Here is a 20,961-nt window from a genome sequence, read left to right on the forward strand (position 1 = left end):
TTTATACTCTCACAAACATTAACCCACATGCATTAATACAAGAGCGGGCACGAAAACATTACAAATATTTCAAACTGTATTTCAGAAAACATCGGATTTTCTGGTGTTTACCAAACAATACAAAACATTTTACTCAAACATGCTTATGAACTCACCAACATTTTTATGCTGGCCTTTTTAAATTAACTTGTATTCTTAGGAAACCGTTGAGCAGGTTGGCTAGCAAGACTACTTGAATAATTTTTTATGTTTTGTTTTCATCATACTTTGAATATTTTGGCATGTAATATTAAAATACAATACTTGATGAAAACAATGAATGTTGTAATATTAAATGTGTGATGACGGCGATGTTATGTTTCAATTATATACTCTATGATGATACTAAAAAAATAAAGTCACCCAATCTCCCGGACGTTTCCACCGTATGGTTCGGGGGTGTAACATGCACTCTTTTGTTCCAGGAATTATGTGCTTATGGAGCTCCTGTGTTCCATGAGGAGAGGGAACCCATTGTCAGTAAGAGGTTGTTAACAGATATGACTAATGCGTTCAGGACAAGTTTCGGCCCTAAGGAGGCGAATGTCAGATATGCTTCCTGCCTATTGAAGGACAGGGCACAAGATTGGTAAGAAGAGGTTGGTAGTGAGTTGGGTGATGATGTTGTTGATGCTATGTCATGGGATGACTTCTCGACTAGGTTCCGAGATGAGTTTGCATCGGTGATTGAGGAGCAGCAGTTGGCACAAGAGTTTTTGGATCTTCGTCAGATTACTAGGACTACGGCATAGATCACTGCCAAATTACAGGAGATGGCTTTATTGGTACCGCAATACGCAGTAGATGACGAAATGAAGAAGGTGAGGTATCCTGATATGTTGTGAGATGATATCAGGGAGTTTGTGAGTATTTCAGGGTGCAAGACCCTGAATGATATGATTTCTAGATCCCGAGAGCGGGAGATCTATTTGGAGTATCTCGAGAAGAGGGGATCAGATCGGGTTCATGTAGTGGAGGGTCCCGGGAAGAGACCTAAGACTTCGGATCAGCATTTGAGAGGCCAGTAGGGTCGGGGTCAGTGCAACACGTATGGGAAACCGCATGATGGATTTTATCGTTCCAGGGGTTTGGGCTGCTACAAGTCCGGCAGGGTTGGCCATGTCCATAGGGATTGTCCTCATGGGCAATCCCGTTATGTTTCCACTGCGATCAAGTGGGCCACAAGAAGGCCGACTGTATGAGGTTATCAGGTGGAGAAGTGAGTGCTCCTGCCCGTCTACTCTAAGGATCACCAATGGAAGAGAGGGTAGGGCAGGAGCCCTAGTGGAGAGGAGTCGGACTTTGCCACATCATACATAGGAGGTCAGGAATCCAAGTGTTCGATTGTTATTTTTGGTTTTGGTCAAGATTGGATTAGGGGCATTGGGTGGAAAGTCTATGGTCAAGGTTCAGCAGGTTGGTTATACGACATCGCCATGATTCAGTGGTTTTAGCAATTATGCTTGGAATGCTTTTAGGGGTGCCAAGGGAATTGGTCTATTGCTGAGGTTTTGGTCTATGCATCTATTATTTGGACTTCAAGATTGAGTGTGGTATGATTTCAAAGCATCTGGAATTATTATTTTCGATGGGATTCTAGAGGTGTTCATCTAGTCTTTAGAGGTTGTACGACCTTTTGGGTTTGGCTAGTGATGGAGCACTAACATGGGTAAGCTCTGGTTGTCAGCAGATCGATCAGTGGAGGATAAGAAGGATTGGGGATCTTTTAATTCTAGTGTGTTGTAAGAGCTTAGTTGAACCAACGTGGGGGAGAATCATTCATGTATTCAGGAACAAAAGCGGATTAGATACTAGGATGAGTTTTGCATCCCCGTCAGGGAGGAAGGCGGACGAGTGGTCGTCTAGATTGAGGATTGTGTGAGTGGGGAGTTTAGAAAGCTTTCCAACATTTGGTTCACGCCTTATTGGCACCAGATAGTAGGCTTTGGGGGAACCAGGTTGGGGTTCCAATCATGATTCAAGTTCAGTCGAGGAGTTTGGTTAGGTACGTGTTTGAATCTAGATGGTATTTGGATACATAGATTAGTGGTAAGGCATTAGGCGATGGTTGTGGCAGTGTGGGAGTGTTATAAGAATGTGAGGTAGCCGTAGCATTCACCGGTCCCTATTCAGCGATGAGATTGTGGCAAATCTGTGACTTGCTCATGGGTTTCTTCAGATGGTTTAGGTCAAGGCAAGTCTGTTCGTAAGGCTATGGGAGGGCTACAACATGTTTGGAACCATAAAATGGTAGGTCGTGGGTGACTGAGAACCATGTAAGACTACAGTTGGTCCTATAGTGTTCAGTTTAGCACCAAGTTTAGTATCGCGATGGTTCGGGTAATTATTTTCGGTCGAAGTTTCCTTTCAAAAGTCGAGTGGGGCGACTGTGAAGGTTATTCTTTGGCTCAGAAACTAGGTAGGAACCCGGTAATCCAGATAGTTGGTAGATAAGTTGGGATCAGGGAGGTCTCAATTACTTTTGGAAAGCAGATAGGAGGCAGTGTGATGCTTCGGGCAGTAGTTGTGATTTGTGGGTTCGTGTGTGTGGAGTAGCTTGTTCATCGAGAGTGCTCACTCACTTGACGCGAGATTAAATCTCAAAGTGATTGATTTGACCCTGTTGTGAAACTCTTGTTTGAGGCCAACCATTGCAGGGATGAATCTTCTACTCGAAGGATTATCTAAGCCTTCTGTTAAGCATAGGTGTTCTGCATTTAGTTATGGTCATGGGTTTGTTCTGTTGGTAGCATCAAGATGAACAGGGTTAGAAGTGTATGTTTAGTCTATTATTCGATAATGGTTTGGTTTGGTAATGTTACAGCATAGGCGGTCTGTCAGCGAGTCATACCAAAGTAGATTGCTAGTTTCAGAAAGGTAGAAGTGGTTTCCTTCGGGGGATTAGGGTTTGTTTTTCTTCAGCATAGAAGTCTTGGTTTGGGTTCGATTGTCTTAGGAAGGTCGTTTTTTACGCAAAATTTTTGGTTGCTTTCCTCAGAATTTCATACGCGTGTTAGTAAAGAGCGATTTCAAGGACAAACTCTAATTTAAGTGGGGAGGGTTGTAAGACTCGGTTTCAGATTTGGTTCTTTACTCAGGGTTGCGGAACAGTCTTCAGTGGTTATGAGGCTTAGGGCCTTGTGTAACCCCCGCAGATCTGGGCTAGTCAATTCAGAGATGATAAGGGTCGAAAACAAATTTTTGACAAAAGATTATTTAGAATAAATAATCTTAACCAAGTTGTAGAATATGTCACAAGGTTTTCGTACATGAGAAGAGCATCAAAATCCGAGTTATAACGAAGAAGTTATGACTCGTCGAAGTTTTGTGACGGAACCGGCACAGCACCGGGAAGCGTAAATAGTGAATTTACGATAGGGCGAGATTTAGCCTTAGTGATTTAAATGAAAGTTGTATAATACGTTAAACCGAGAGCGTCCATAAAAAGAACACCCAAATCTGACTTCGTATGAGGAAGTTGTGATTTTTCGAAGTTTCGGATTAGCAGTGTACAACCCGAAATTCGAATTTTAGTTCGAGTGGTTTTTGGCTTACGCGACCTAAATGAGAGTTGAATATCACATTAATAGGAACTCAACGGTAAAAATATAGATGAAAATGGAGTCCGTATGAAGGAGTTACGAATTCTTCGCGGTCATTTAACAGTCTAAACGCCTCCTACTGTTAAATTTGAGATCGGTCGAGAATTAGCCGACAGAGTCTAAATGAAAGTTGTATATCTTTATTTTACCTACATTTTGAAAAAAAGAACGTTGAAAACGAAGCTCGTATGTCATAGTTATGATTTTTCTAAGTTTGAAGGCTGATACGCGATAGGGGTGACGTGGCACCACCAGAATTGGACACGTGGCACCACCAGAAGGCTGCCACATGCCCCAAATCGATGACTAGGTAAACCCATAGCACCCAAAGGAAGCTCTGAGGCTCCCAGATTCCCGAGAAAAGAGCTTTTCAGCTCGGAAACGCTGCTCCAGCGAAGCCCGGTTTTGCGAAAAACCCAATGTAAGTGGGCTATGCCTGCCCTATCTTTTGTATAGCTTATGTTTTAATATAGTAACGTTATTAGGAAATTATAATGAGTATTTGGGATATTATTATGAGTTATATAAGAGTGTTTCTTAACGCTTATATAATAGTAATAATATCTAGACTATTAATTAGTCGCGGTTAACGTTAGACTAAACTCTAGTGGTAATGATACTAGGTTTTCTCCTAGGGAAATTGTTTTTACACTAACGAAGTGCTGTCCGAGTACCAAGTCATCACCTTATCAGGCGAGTGCATAGTTACTTTCATCTTACATAAAGATATGAAGTATTTTATATAAATTACGTGCTATGTGTGCATATTATCCGAGTGCTTGCAGTTTATGCTAGATGAACGATTTTATACATGTTTTAAATGATTTAAACTGTATATGTATTTTATATCTACGATAATGTTATGGTAAAAAATGGGTAGATGTAATGGATGGAATATGAGTTGGATGATTAGTTGAGAGGTGTTATATACCACGAGGTGAGGGTGAGAGGTGGACGATGTGAGAAGCCTTTCCCAAATGATGGCTCCGTCATTCAGCAGAGTACGGATGACAGCCACGGACTATTCTAGACAGTCCAGTGGAACACTAGTAGGCGCGAAACCTGTAGGTGTTGTGAACGATGTGTTTTCACCCGATGAACTCTAAACCCTAGTGTCCATGCAGACTTGGTGCCTAAACCTTGGTTATCATGCAAACTTGATGCCTAAACCTTGGTGATCATGCAGACTTGATACCTAAACCTTGGTGATCATGCAAACTTGACGCTTAAACCCTGGCGACTATGCAGACTTAGTGACTAAGCCCTAGCGACTATGCAGACTTAGTGTCCGTTGTGTAAACCGTGGAAACGATGGACTTCGTGACGATTCCTTAGGATGATCCTTAGGAATGAATGAACGAGGAATAACTGATTCTCGGGGTAGATCCTTAAGACTAAATATGATAATGGGGATGGGTAATTGGGTTGATTGTTTGATTGTTTAAACATAATAATTATATTATTGTGGGTTGAAAACCCTATGTACTCACCAGGTTTCCCAACCTGACCCACTCAGTTTATTTATATCACAGGTGTCGATATGAAGTGACATTACACTGAGAGATTAAGGAGATATAGATCACTAGTGTAAATGAATGTAAGTTCTGTTTCTGTATTGATGATGACATCCCAAATGTTTTAAAATGAATAATATACGTTTCTTCGGAAATGCTTTGATAACGTATTCATCGTGTTTTTCTCGGAATAAATTCCGCAACATTTTTATTAAAAGAGGTACTCTGATTTTCATAAAGCATAAGCAAAATCGGTCTTTTCTGGCCGTAAAAATGAGGATGTCACAGTTGGTATCAGAGCATTAGTTTAAGCGAACTAGGAATTTGTAGGATTTCTAGACTTAAACTTAGAATGCTAAGCGATGATTGTGAGGTGTGAGCACTAGCTTATTTTAGGAACTGTGTCTAAAATGCTTTTATGTACTAAATGCTTTGTGCCTGAAATGCTATTATTTGTTCGGATCTATGGTCTGTTGCCGACCGGATCTGGAAACCTTTTGTGTTTAGGATTCTAAACGTACGACTACGATATTAGAACTAGCATATAAACATTTCGGAATGATAAGGATGATTTAAACATCAATCCTAAATAAAGATATGGATTCACCTTATTCAGTGTATAGATCAAGATGGCAAGGACCTGTAACGGAAACGTGAATGCAAATGGGAACCGAAACCAACCCCAGTGATTGAGCAAATACCGGTTGTGGTAGCCGCTACTGAGTCAATAACAATGGCCGTTGGATCGTCAAACGGAGGAAACCAGACATTTGCTCCAGCAGAATCGAGAGGAAGTGACCATACAGATCGAATGGCCCGAGTTGAACGAAGGCCAGACTGAGGAGGGAAACTACAGTGGGACTGTTGGTCAATCCAACCCACCGATAGTTAGGCAAAACCACCAGGATGGAGGAAATGACGGAAGTGGATGCAAATACAAGGATTTTATGGCGTCCAAACCACCAAGTATATCTAGAAGCCTGACGCCGGTGGAAGTCATGAACTGGATCTTTGAGATGGAGACGATGTTTGAGAGTTGCAAGTGTAGCAACAGACAGAAGACCACTCTTGCGGTTCCTCTACTGAAATCTGGAGTACTAAGCTGGTGGAAGCTACTAGCGGATTCAATTCCCAAAGGTGAAGCAAGAAAGATGTCGTGGGAGGATTTTCTGGAGTAGTTGAAGATGCAATATTGCTCTGAGCAGGATCTTATGGAGATCAAGAATGAGTTCCAACATCTGAAGAAGGGAAGAATGAGCGTTACTGAATACGCTGCAAGCTTTACTGAGAAAATTAAGTTTGTTCCTCACCTCATCCGAACTGAACTCTCCAAGGTTAACAAATTTGCCCTTGGATTACCAGCAGACTTTGGTCCAATGGTTAAGCAAACAACCACTTTGAAAGCCTCCATCTAGGCAACTAGGAATGTTGAGACCCAGATTAGGGAAAAAGGTCTGGAGAGAGCTGAAGTTGGCGAGAAAAGGAAGCATGAAGGATCTTCAAAATCCAACAAAGAAATGAAATTCTCAAAGACTGAAGAAGGAGGAGGAGGTGAAGCCAAGTGGTGCGAAAAGTGTAAAAAGAAGCACTTCGGGAAGTGTTGCGAGGAGGTGACTTGCTACAAATGTGGAAAGACAGGGCATTACGCCAGCAAGTGTGCGTCCAACAAGAAGGTGTTCTATGGATGTAACAAATAAGGGCATATTTATAGGGATTGCCCAAAATAAAACGAGGCAACAAGGCCAAACACGCCACCAAGGCCAATGGCATTCTACATGATCCTCGACGAAGCAGAAAAAATGCGAGGAACCAAGGATGAAGAATTCATATCCGAAGATCAAGTTATGCAGTAGCCATAGTATCATATAATGTAGCCTATTAGAGGCATAGTCTAGGGTGAACTTGAGCACCTATGTAATAGTTTCGAGAAATAATAAAGCCCTCATTTTGTTATCCGATGTGTTAAAATGTTACGTGATTTTCCTGTATGATGACTTGGAAAACTGCGAGACAATACTTGGGATGAGTATGAGTAGGTGTGAAAGGTAGTAGATGCATATACTACCGGAAGCACATGACTCACACTTGGATCAAGGAAAGTCACAAGGTTACCAAGAAGCCAATAATGGAGTCCGTTTTATTCAAGCATGTCGTTACCATCGTTTCGGTAATGACTAAGAAGATTGTTGTTATTCTGACCCTAGTGGTCATATCAAATTGAATCCGGATACGATGAGTATGTTATGTGGTTCAGAGAACCAAGTTCGATGTAACATCTGACTTAAGCCATAGGACCGAAGTAAAAGATAATCAAAGTGATCGGTAGAGGTATCATGATGGTTTCTTGTAGCTAGATACACTACCTTTTAAGATGTGATTAGAACATGAAGGAAAGTATAGCCTGTTCTAGAATTTGACTCTACAAGACCTGAGTCCAAGCATTGCAACATACGATGATAGTTCATGACACATCGTTCCATTGTAGTAATAAAATAACTTATCTTAAGCTCGTATCCAGTAAGGATCGTGATTGTGACTTGAAGGTCATAATTTGGATTCTAACCTGAGATAAAGAGCAGGTGTAAAATCGAGTATTGCTTGCAGTCAATAAGTCTAAGAGATAGTTCTGAGGGACTATAGAAGTTATAATTATTACCGAGGATGAAGATATAACGTATGGAGTCATTATACAAGCCCTGTTTCATTGATGATTCCGGGATGTAATCATCCTAAGGGGGAGATAATTGTAACGACTGTAGATCCGGGCTAGTCAATTTAGAGATGATAGAGGTCAAAAACGACTTTTCGACAAAATTTTATTTAGAATAAATAATGTTAACCAAGTTGTAGAATATGTCACAAGGTTTTCGTACATATAAATAGCATCGAAATCCGAGTTATAACGAAGAAGTTATGACCCATCGAAGTTTTGTGACGGAACCGGCACGGCACGGCACCGGGAAGCGTAAATAGTGAATTTACGATAGGGCGAGATTTAGCCTTAGTGATTTAAATGAAAGTTGTAGAATACTTTAAACCAAGAGCATCCATAAAAAGAACACCCAAATTTGACTTCGTATGAGGCAGTTGTGATTTTTCGAAGTTTCGGATTAGTAGTGTACAACTCGAAATTCGAATTTTAGTTTGAGCGGTTTTTGGCTTATGCGACCTAAATGAGAGTTGAATATCTCATTAATAAGAACTCAACGGTAAAAATATAGACGAAAACGGAGTCCGTATGAAGGAGTTATGAATTCTTCGCAGTCATTTAACAGTCTAAACGCCTCCTACTGTTAAATTTGAGATCAGTCGAGAATTAGCCGACGGAGTCTAAATGAAAGTTTTATATCTTTATTTTACCTACATGTTGAAAAAAAGAACATCGAAAACAGAGCTCATATGCCATAGTTATGATTTTGCTAAGTTTGAAGGCTGATACGCGATAGGGTGACATGGCACCACCAGAATTGGACACGTGGCACCACCAGAAGGCTGCCACATGCCCCAAATCGATGAGTAGCTCCTTCTACTCGGCGAGTCCATCAGTTAGCACCCCTATAAATAAAGGTGTCGGGTCCCTCACATCCTCACACCTTCAAACCTCACTTTCTCTCTTTAGTTTCTCTTTCTAACCTCCCTTAAGCCCCCTAAAGTCTAGGTAAACCCCCTAGCACCCGAAGGAAGCCCCGAGGCTCCCGGAGTCCTGAGAAAAGAGCCTTTCGGCTCAGAAACGCTGCTCCAGCGAAGCCCGATTTTGCGAAAAACCCGTTGTAAGTGGGCTATGCCTGCCCTATCTTTTGTATAGCTTATGTTTTAATATAGTAACGTTATTAGGAAATTATAATGAGTATTTGGGATATTATTATGAGTTATATAAGAGTGTTTCTTAACGCTTATATAATAGTAATAATATCTAGACTATTAATTAGTCGCGGTTAACGTTAGACTAAACTCTAGTGGTAATGATACTAGGTTTTCTCCTAGGGAAATTGTTTTTACACTAACGAAGTGTTGTCCGAGTACCAAGTCATCACCTTATCAGGTGAGTGCATAGTTACTTTCATCTTACATAAAGATATGAAGTATTTTATATAAATTACGTGCTATGTGTGCATATTATCCGAGTGCTTGCAGTTTATGCTAGATGAACGATTTTATACATGTTTTAAATGATTTAAACTGTATATGTATTTTATATCTACGATAATGTTGTGGTAAAACATGGGTAGATGTAATGGATGGAATATGAGTTGGATGATTAGTTGAGAGGTGTTATATACCACGAGGTGAGGGTGAGAGGTGGACGATGTGAGAAGCCTTTCCCAAATGATGGCCCCGTCATTTAGCAGAGTACGGATGACAGCCACGGACTATTCTAGACAGTCCAATGGAACACTAGTAGGCGCGAAACCTGTAGGTGTTGTGAACGATGTGTTTTCACCCGATGAACTCTAAACCCTAGTGTCCATGCAGACTTGGTGCCTAAACCTTGGTTATCATGCAGACTTGATGCCTAAACCTTGGTGATCATGTAGACTTGATACCTAAACCTTGGTGATCATGCAAACTTGACGCTTAAACCCTGGCGACTATGCAGACTTAGTGACTAAGCCCTAGAGACTATGCAGAATTAGTGTCCGTTGTGTAAACCGTGGAAACGATGGACTCATGCCGATTCCTTAGGATGATCCTTAGGAATGAATGAACGAGGAATAACTGATTCTCATGGTAGATCCTTAAGACTAAAGATGATAATGGGGATGGGTAATTGGGTTGATTGTTTAAACATAATAATTATATTATTGTGGGTTGAAATCCCTATGTACTCACCAGGTTTCCCAACTTGACCCACTCAGTTTATTTATATCACATGTGTCTATATGAAGTGACATTACACTGAGAGATTAAGGAGATATAGATCACTAGTGTAAATGAATGTAAGTTTTGTTTATGCTTCTGTTTCTGTATTGATGATGACATCCCAAATGTTTTAAAATGAATAAAATACGTTTCTTCGGAAATGCTTTGATAACGTATGCATCGTGTTTTTCTGGGAATAAATTTCGCAACATTTTTATTAAAAGAGGTACTCTGATGTTCATAAAGCATAAACAAAATCGGTCTTTTCTGTCCGTGAAATGGGGATGTCACACCTTGGGAAAGGAAGAATTTGTCCCTTCTTAGGTGTGGGTGTTATGGTTTAAGTGATCCAAGTGTTTGATTTTGTCTTCGGAGGCCAAGGGTATGATCGTAATTTGATATTTCGGTGTTTTATGGATTTCGGGTTTTGTTCTTGAGGTTTTAAGGTTTGGGTGCATTGTTAGAAGCGTAGGGGTTCTCGCTACATTTCCGTGGATATAAGTTTCATTGGAAACGGGCCTAAGATGAGGAAGTTATGGCATTTTGAAGAAATTGGCAGAATTGGCCCCTAATGGAAATAGTTGGCAAAGCGGTCCTATGCAAGCAAGGAAGGTACGTGTGTCTAGCTGGGTATGCCTAACGTAGCTGGGGGTACACTTAATGTAATGATCAGAGTTCCAAACCCTAATTTTTAGCGTTTGGGCACTATTTAAACATCTTTATAAGCACAAGGCTCTTTCATTCTCAGCCTCCTTTGCCTTATTTCAGAAACCCTAACCTTATTTTAAGTGATTGTAAGATCTAAGTGTGTTCTTGGTGTATTCTTGCTCATTTTCAAGAAAAGGGTGTTGATGTGAATATTTAATGCACTAGTTTTTTTATTTATAATTCCTAATTTATCGCATCTCAACCACACCTTATAGGTAGTGAACCCGTTCGAGTATTGTATAACTTTGATAAGCAAGGGTGTCGAACACAAGGGGAACAGGAGTGAATTAATTTAAAATATTTGATTATAGGTTACAAGACACACGAAAGGAATAAAGAAAATGTTTTATTAAATCTCAAACGAATAACTAATAGGAAGTCTCAATAAACTGATCGGAAAACAAATCTCTTCAGGTACATTGGTTTAGATATATTACACCTTAAAAGCATAGACAATTGCATACACAAATTCATTTATTCATGTTCACTGATTTCTAAAATGACTAGATTGACATTCACTATTATTAATACTTTAGCAAACAAGTCAATTCAAACAGTGATCAGTTGGTTAAACTAACATGCTTTCTAGTGTTCAGTTCGTATCAATCAAGACTTGTAATAATAGTTAATCAAATTACTAATCCAATTAACCTCTTGTTGATGGTTCATCATACAAGGCTTACACATTAACTTACTTGTTTCCTAGTTAACCCTAGTTTCACGTTCGCTATTCCTAGACACATAATCTTGATGGTCATCAAAATCATAAGAGACAAGCAATCAAGCAGATGTTCAAACAACTCAATATACTTAACAATTAACAGAAAATAATTGTTATTAACACATAAGGATCTTTTAACAAGATTGGAAAGATAAATTAAACATAAACAAACAATCTAGTATAGCAATTAGTCCAATATTCGATGTTTTATTTAATCATAAACTCAAAGTAAATGGTTTTAACACCAAAATCAGAAACTAAAGATATAATAGTATCATAGCGGAATGCTAAGCATGGTCACATTAACAAACCACATGATTACCGACATGTATCCGCTCTCTAATCCTTCAAATCTTTGCTCCTGTCAGCTTAACGGCCTTCTGGCCACCTTTTAGACCCTCAAAACGGCCAAATATATGTTACTTGTCGACTAAGGATCGATGGTAGTCGGAATCCCCCTTCTAGTTGGCCGATATCCTCTATTTATAACTTTTAGAACCGACCTACGTACGTTGGGCATAGGCCGAATTACGCTGAGCGTAGCTTGAATCCCATCGCGATTAGAAGTTCGGATATCTTCCTAGTACGCTGGTGTACTTGGAACTACGCTGGGCGTACTGCTTCCTTTAGCAATTTTCTCTCTTTTTGCTTCTAAGTCCGATTTCCACTCCGATCTTTTCTTTTTCGCTCTATCGACAACTAATAGTTGTAAATTATAATTCAAAGATTATAAGTACATTTTAGTTCTAAATAAGAATAATAAAGGCTAAAATATTAAGATATAATGTATAAAAATATGTATAAAAATACGCATATCAAAATGCCCCACAATTAGCCTTTGCTTGCCCCCAAGCAAACTTACTTTTAATTTACCAATATCGTATAAAACAATCCATTTTAAACCCAACTATTATCCCAAGACCGCAATGCATGTATTTGTGTCTATACATCCTAAAAAACTTCCCACTCCTAAATACTCACAATCCTTATGAACATTCACCCCTTAGTTTATACGACATTCATTTCTGCAACCCTCCGAATCAATCCTCAGAAATCTTTCTTAACCTCAAGGTATTTTTGTAAAGCTACCCAAACATATATAATCTAGAAAGTACAACTTTTGATACCACAATGGAGCTCTTGGAATTCTTCACTTCTTTGATATTTCACCATCTTTCTAATTTTTGGTATCTTCATTTTTTTTTCAGAACTTTGATCTTTTGATCTTCACTTTTGACTGCTCCAAAATTTTCAAAACTTTTCTTGTAATTTTCTCTCTTTGTTTCACATGTAACTCATTTTTTTCCACGCAAAACCCTACATGCTTAAGCAGGGTCGCTTAAATTCAACCATTACTGGTTAAGATATTAGTCTATGTGCAATGACTACATAAGCTTTCCTGGATAGATTTCAGGTTTAGGCTGCAAAACATATTATGCCATATAAACTACCAAATTAGCTTTTCATATCTCATGACTTTTCACTAGGAAATGGGAAGCCACAAATACACTATAACATGTGTAGGCTCAAGTAAACATTTGGGTTCTCATCGGATCATCCCATACAATATTCGCAAAAAAAATATACTAGATTTTCCTAAATTAAACTATTATTTCAAGTTTATAAAATTTTAAATTTTAAAATAATTAAAATTCTTAAATTTTCCCAATCTAGCAATTAAATTACTTTTTCGATCTCCTACCTCACACTTATTTCATATAATGTCCTCATTGTATGCTAAAACTAATTAAGCAAATAAACACAATAAAAAGGAGAAAAAGGAACATACTCCCCTAGGGTAGTTGTGGAGAGATAGAATGGGGCTGCTAAAAGTTGCTCCATAAATTGATGGAGGACTGGAAACTGGAACTGCTGCTTCTGAATATGCCGGAAAAATACATCAAGAACGCCGACTTCTAAAATGTGGTGCAAAAGATTGCAAATAAATGCAAGGTGTTGAAACCATGACGTGGGAAAGTGTCAACCACGTCGTCTCGTCGAGTGATGTGAAATCTAAACATAGCCACGATGTGAAAATTGTTGGTCACGTCGTCATATCAAGAATGACAGCCTCCTTTCGAGATGAAAAACTCCCCCATGACATAGGAAAGTGTCAACCATGTCGTGGCAGCCGAGATGATATTTCTACCTCGCGTCGAAATAAAACTTTATGGTGTGGGAATAACTCATCCATACCATTGGAGTCAAAATATGGTAGAAACGCCACTCTTCTAACTAAGATATTCTCACCATATCGACACTCACCCCACACTTATGAAAAAAATCGTGGGTCTTGACTATAAACTTCAAACTCTCACACAACTTTTTCTCTTGCAACAGTTGGACCTAGCTACTGAACTTACTGCCAACATTCTAAGGGCGAAAAATCTGCAAAGATCTAAAACAATCAAAGAGCATCTACACGGAAAACAAAATTAAAACAAAAACAAAAATAAAACATCCTAATTTAAACTAAATACATACCAAAATATTAATAATAAATCTAAGCAACGCGACATAAACTAAAAATAACATAAAAAAATATAAAAAGGATAAACTAAGTCCCTCGTCATCCTCGCCATCGCGTTGTTGTGTCCCTGATGTGCCAACTCCATTATATCGTGGCTGGTATGGTGGAGGAAAAGGAACTGGTTACTGGAAACCCTGATGGGTAAAGAATGCGGTCAATGCATCCCCATACCATTACTGCCTACTCTCTATGTGCTCACAGCGCTCGTCCACGCGCTGAAGTCTATCGTCTATGCGCTGAAATCCTTCATCCATGCACTAAAATCCCTCATCCATGTGTTGGGCCAGGTAACGTATATCGATCTCTGGCTCCGGTCCCTGTTGTGCTCCTCGAGGAGTTTGTCTATGCCTCTGAACTTGTTGTGGTTGTGGCTCGACTGCACTCTCCTCGTTGGCCACGTCATCTGGCCATATCCGTAAGACACCATCCTCACCCCGCTCGAGTACGCACATCGACTCCAATAGCTGTAGACTCATCGGCCTCATATCATGCAACACCATCGATCTAGTGATATCTCGCGTCAATAACTGATAAGATCGAGCTAAGAGTGTATTAAAGTGCCCACCGCAAATCGGGTTATCCCCCCGAAGCCCCTGGCCTTCCTCCCTATGTAAGCGGCTAAAGCAACCGAGAGGTTCAAGTGTTTCCCTGGAGTAACAAGAGTCCACAGGAAATACAAATCTGTAAAAGGCACTCTCGCACTGTTCTTATGATGTGTGAGAGATATAGAAATCAGACGGTGCAATAGTCTGAAAATGGTGGACCGAATCATCTTTCCTTGAGCAGTAGATGGTATATAAACTCCCCTAGTAATCACAGCCCAAAAAGTATTTTCGTTATAGTCATTTGGCTGTTTCGTAAGACAATCAACAAGGAATGTCGGGAAATGAACACTCCTCGTCTCTTCTGCAGTATAAATCCAACTCTAGTGGCAAGCTCAATCACTCTGCATTCCTGACTCACACCACCAAGGCGAAAGGAACAAGTTGTCCTGTGATTGGGTGCTTTTGTAGGATCATAAGAAACTTTAGAATAATAGCAAAAATTTCCGATAAATAGGCTCCTGTATCATGAACAATCTCTCCCAACCTCAGCATACAAACAAAGACACACCACTCACGTCCAAGTGGGTGTATTGCAAAAAACTCCGGATCAACTCGTCAAGTCCAATTTAGGATGCCAATCCCCAGTCGAATGAAGGTGCAATGTCAATCTCCTTAGTAAGCAACAAACTCAAACTATTCACATATTTTCCACAAGTTCCATCATTTAAGGTTTGTGGGAATTGTAAGAAACGGTGATCGGTTACGTCCTCGGTTGGATTTGTTCTTTGAGTTCTATGAGCCATAATCTGCAAAAAATAAGAAGAACAAAAAACGACACCGAATACCCACGACATTAAATAGATTAAAAATTGAAAAATGGTTAGTTGGGAATGAACTTACGTTGGGCGTACATCCAACGTGCGTTGGGTGTACGTCCAGGAACTCAAATCTGTGTTCCCTGTTCGTTCAATGGTCTAAACCAAAATCTATACACAGGAAATACGTAAGGTAATCGAAATACAGGGTACAAAAGGTGACACGCAGGGCGTACGTCCAGCCAATGCTAGGCGTACATCAAGCATACATTCAAGTGAAAGCGAACCCTAATTAAAGAAGTGTAGTAAACCCTAGATTTGTATTTAGGGTTAATACAACAAATGTTACTAATTTAAACACAAATTAAGGTGATATGGCATCCGAATAACATACCTTTTTGACGATTTCTACAAGAAGGAAGAAAAATCGAGGTTGTTTTTTTAGAATCCGATCGTAACAACGTGTGCATAAAAGGAGTTGAAAGAGGGAAGAACAAAAAGTCAAAAGGGTTAAAGATATAACCTGTTGGCGACTTACGCGGGGCGTAACTAAACCGTACGTTGGGCGTACCTGCTCTGGGCCATTACGCTAAGCGTATAACAATCGTACGCAGGGTGTACTTGCCATTCAAAGAAAACTCAGTCGCGATCAATGGTTGAATACACTTGGGGTAACTCCTTTTACGTTGGGCGTAATTTTTGTGAAATTTCCCTTTTTGCTTATTTAAATTTTCCACTTTATTCCATTCAATTAAATTGGAGATTGTTAATCTTTTAATTGTTGCAACAGCCACAACTTTCAGACAAGTGACACATTATAAAAATAAATGAGACATCATGATCACTTGTCTTTGTCGAGATCCAACAGCAATGGTTGATTAAAACCCTTGCACGCAAGAAATGGTTTGTGAAAACAACAACTTTAGGGACCCGTTAAAACATTTCCTTTGTTTTCTTCGCACCTTCAACTACAAGTAGAAGAAGAGGTGACCTAACTAGTCAAGAACAACAAGAGCTAGGTCTTCCACATAACCACCACAATACGCCTTGCTATACTACGCCTCATGGATTGAGTTGGACAAATTAACAAAGTAATAGGCTAAGCAGGTCAAGAATTCCCTAATCGCTTGCAATCTCGAAACCCATGCAACAGGTAAAGCCAATCAATGTGTATGATCACGAATTCCTGCAAAAAACAACAAAAACCTTCCCGAAAAGTGAAATGATATCAACGAAACTATAACTAAAAATAAAATAATACTAACAATAAAAACAAATAACGAATAATCAAATAAATTAAATTAATTGAAAGTCGTTCCCTGGCAACGACGCCAAAAACTTCTTTGATATTAACTCTTTGATTTCTTCGAATTCACCACCTTTTTGTGTTTTTTTATTATAATTCGTAATTTATCGCATCTAAACCACACCTTACAGGTAGTGAACCTGATCGAGTATTGTATAACTTTGATAAGCAAGGGTGTCGAACACAAGGGAAACATGAGTGAATTAATTTAAAATATTTGATTATAGGTTACAAAACACACGAAAGGAATAAAGAAAATGTTTTATTAAATCTCAAACGAATAACTAATAGGAAGTCTCGATAAACTGATAGGAAAACAAATCTCTTCAGGTACATTGGTTTAAATATATTACACCTTAAAAGCATAGACAATTGCATACACAAATTCATTTATTCATGTTCACTGATTTCTAAAATGACTAGATTGACATTCACTATTATTAATCCTTTAGCAAACAAGTCAATTCAAACAGTGATCAGTTGGTTAAACTAACACGCTTTCTAGTGTTCAGTTCGTATCAATCAAGACTTGTAATAATAGTTAATCAAATTACTAATCCAATTAACCTCTTGTTGATGGTTCATCATACAAGGCTTACACATTAACTTAATTATTTCCTAGTTAACCCTAGTTTCATGTTCGCAATTCCTAGACACATAATCTTGATGGTCATCAAAATCATAAGAGACAAACAATCAAGCAGATGTTCAAACAACTCAATATACTTAACAATTAACAGAAAATAATTGTTATTAACACATAAGGATCTTTTAACAAGATTGGAAAGATAAATTAAACATAAACAAACAATCTAATATAGCAATTAGTCCAATATTTGATGTTTTATTTAATCATAAACTCAAAGTAAATGGTTTTAACACCAAAATCAGAAAGTAAAGACATAATAGTATCACAATGGAATGCTAAGCATGGATACATTAACAAACCACATGATTATTGACACGTATCCGCTCTCTAATCCTTCAGATCTTTGCTCTTGTCATCTTAACGGCCTTCCGGCCGCCTTCTAGACCCTCAAAATGGCCAAATATATGTTACTTGTCGACTAAAGATCGATGGTAGTCGGAATCCCCCTTCTGGTTGGCCGATATCCTCTATTTATAGGTTTTAGAACCGACCTACGTACGCTAGGCGTAGCTTGAATCCCATCGCGATTAGAAGTCCGGATATCTGCCGAGTACGCTGGGTGTACTTGGAACTACGTTGGGCGTACTGCTTCCTTTAGCAATTTTCTCTCTTTTTACTTCTAAGTCCGGTTTCCGCTCTGATCTTTTCTTTTTCGTTCTATCGACAACTAATAGTTGTAAATTATAATTCAAATATTATAAGTACCTTTTAGTTTTAAATAAGAATAATAAAGGCTAAAATATTAAGATATAATATATAAAAATATGTATAAAAATACACATATCAGGTGCTTGGTGCTAGCGTGTGGTTCAAGGGAGGACGTTTAGATCCAGACTTTTGGCTTCGTTTCCAGCTCATAAAAGTTAAAAAGTGCTAACCTTGCTCATTAGAAGTTGAGATCTATGATTATGTGGGTTTTGGTCCCATTTTGACCTCATGGGTGAGATCTAATGGTTGGACACCACTCCAAGAGCTTTGAGTTGCTACTCTTAGCATTTCTAAGGTTATAAGTTCATAAAGTTGCCACCTTTAAGGTTAAAAATCATCCATGCAAGTTCTAGGTGGATTATGTTGGGTCTTAATGGATTAAGTTGGTTGTTGGATCCCACTGAGTCAAAATGCATAAAGTTGTCGACTTTATGCATCAAGAGTTTAGTTGGAAGGTCTTATGAGGTTTTGATGGAAGGACTTAACAGATTAAGTTGTGAAATAAGTTTTGGACAAATAGCGGTTACGCCCCACATAACTAAAGGTACGCCCGATGTACTTCCTTTTGGTCACGATCTAGAACTCATCGAGTACGCGCATCGTAGCTGAGCGTATGCCCCACATTCGTCGATCTGATGTATTTTGGGTTGTGGCATTTTGGGCTTTTCTTTCCTTTGGGTCACCTTATTGGACTTGTTGTTTGGGCCTTGGGCCATATGAGATTTATCATTGGATAAGGAATTATTGGGTTTTAGGATAAGGCCCATATAGGTTGGGCCTAATTTCGAAAATTGGGCCATTAATGGGCTTTTATGGATCTTGTTGTTTTGGGCTTGGGCCTTAGTTGTAAGTCTAGTTGGGCTAGGGGTAAAATGGTTATTTTACCCCAAGTATGGATTATGAAGCATAGTTTGGAATCCAATTGCTAATTAGGTGTTATTTTGGCATTGATAATTTGGGAGGTCGTCAGGGCAACAACTAGGGATTTCTTTCAGCGAGCTTCTGCATTCGAGGTGAGTATCCCTTCGTAAATTTTGCGGGTCGAAGGCACCAAGGCCAACCCTTGATTTATTGCATAGTATGATGGTTGACTGTGTGATAATTATCATCGTTCACGTATTTCTTGATGACCATGTGATTTATGTATGTCATTATGTGGTAATGGTAGGGTGAAATAGACCTCGTAATCGGTTGAAATAGACCCGAGGGTTGGTCGGACACCCATATATGCCTAGCAGGGTAGTCGGGCACCCATATATGCTTGACAATATGTTTGTGTTGTTATAGTGTAGTAGTGGTAGGGGTGAAATAGACCTCGTAACCGGTTGAAATAGATCGGAGGGTAGGTCAGGCACCCATATATGCCTGGCAGGGTAGGTCGGGCACCCATATATATATCTGACATGGTATGTCGAGCACCCATATATGCTCGACAAGGTAGGTCGGGCACCCATATATGTCTGATAGTATGTTTGTGTTGTATATGGTATGTTGGGGGAACTCACTATGCTTTGTGCATACAATTTTCAATTTGTGTTTCCAGTACTACGGTTTTCAAACAAGGGAGCTTCGGATGATTGCAGGGCACACACCACATGTTTCTGCATTCTATAATTTACTCTGATTTGAAATAATACTCATACACTTACTTTGTTAAAATTGTATGGAGAATGTTTGGAGCACTACTTTTATTTGACTAAAAATGAAATTTTATGGTCTTATTTTTGCGACGTTATAGGGTAACACGTCGTGATTCCAGGATGACACCACGATGATTACGCGCGGCATGCATAGATATTTGTGTCGTGCACACTCCAAAACCCCAACTATAAATACGAGGGTCAATAACTCCATTAAGCATATCTCAAGCACTTCTCTCTCACTCTCTCTTGGAGCTTCTATAATACTAAGGCCATCCCGGAGTACTGAGCCTGAATCAACCTTATATCGGCGGGTATCACACGTAGATGGTAAGTTCACGATGCCACTTTTACGGTTTTAAATGATTTTACGGTGGGAATACATGATTATCAAATTGCTTTATAAAAGTATATTTTTGCAAATATATCAGTAATTATGTAAAATATAAAACGATAAGATAACATGTCGATGGAACATCTGCCTAGTCTTAAGCAATGATATTATGCCTAATCGTTATGCTACCCGATATACTTGAAAAAGATTATACCTAGATGTTATGTTGACCGATTTCCTAGGATAACTTAGTACCTAGAAGTAATGCTGACCAAATTTTAGGATAAGCATTGTACTTAGCCATTACTTTACCCTAATATTCTATAACCTCTATCATATTTACATCTCCTAACTTGTTGCCATTCAAACTCTCCATCTTTCATCATTGTACATGAATGAACATGCACAACATCAAAAATTGTTCCCAACCCCTACCCCTTCCCCCACCTCACAGATTACAGGTGAGTAGACAAGGGAAATCAATGATGAAATAATGTAGAAAATCACCGGAAACACAAAGGTCAAAGCCAACGCCCAAAATTCAACGACGACCACCATATGAAAACCAAACGATCTACCAGAGTTGCCCGGAGAAACATAGAAGGTTTGCCGGTGTTTGCACCCGCCAGAGAAGAAGGCCCACCTCTGTACCCAACGAATAGAACTATTACCCGACATATAAACACAGAAGTGTGTGGCTTTCATTTTACCTAACGGTCAACATTGTGACTCGATTCTATTGTACTTTGGCCCACCTCTCTAGTTTTATTATATATTCGAAAATGAAAATTTTGTCTTATTGAATATATAATTAAGTATTGTAAGTTGCAAGAAGCCTCATAGAGTATCATCACTTCATCTATTCATCATGAATTAGACATTTTACACCCATGATATTCCATTTGTGTTCTTAAGCCTTTAGTTATAAATCATAATAATGTTGTTTCTTTTGTAATTGAGATGTTTTCGTCATAATTTATAGGGTTTGCA

Source organism: Lactuca saligna, chromosome 4, assembly GCF_052625555.1.
Source record: "Lactuca saligna cultivar CGN05327 chromosome 4, ASM5262555v1, whole genome shotgun sequence".
NCBI classification, from domain to species: domain Eukaryota; kingdom Viridiplantae; phylum Streptophyta; class Magnoliopsida; order Asterales; family Asteraceae; genus Lactuca; species Lactuca saligna.